The sequence below is a fragment of the Populus nigra genome, chromosome 2, assembly GCF_951802175.1.
Source record: "Populus nigra chromosome 2, ddPopNigr1.1, whole genome shotgun sequence".
In the NCBI taxonomy this organism is placed as follows: Eukaryota; Viridiplantae; Streptophyta; class Magnoliopsida; order Malpighiales; family Salicaceae; genus Populus; species Populus nigra.
The window spans coordinates 10,069,712-10,070,186 of NC_084853.1; positions in this window are offsets into that span (position 1 = coordinate 10,069,712).

Consider the following 475-nt stretch of genomic DNA (forward strand, 5'->3'; position numbering starts at 1 on the left):
CCAGCAGTCTTTCTCGTCGAGCCTTGGACTATCCAGCCCGTCCAGACCCATCGCCAGCACCCGCTGCCGATTCTGCCGATTCTGCCGACTTTGCCGATTTCGTCGGCGCTGCCGATTCCACCACTGCCCGCCGTGCCTGAACCAGCGCTGTTTCGTCAGCGTGTCCCCTCGATGAATTTTCCTGCATGGCCCGGCCAGTCCAGCGTCCAGCCCATGTTCGTCGAAAAATCTGCGCTGCCGATTCCCCCGACTTTGCCGATTTCGTCGGCGCTGCCGATTCCAACACTGCCCGCCGTGCCTGAACCAGCGCTGTTTCGTCAGCGTGTCCCCTCGACAAATTTTCCTGCCTGGCCTGGACAGTCCATCGTCCAGCCCATGTTCGTCGAAAAATCTGCGCTGCCGATTTTCCCCGACGAACCTGCAGCCGCACAAATCTGCGCTGCCGAATCTGCCAACACTGTCCCGCGGGCTGCCA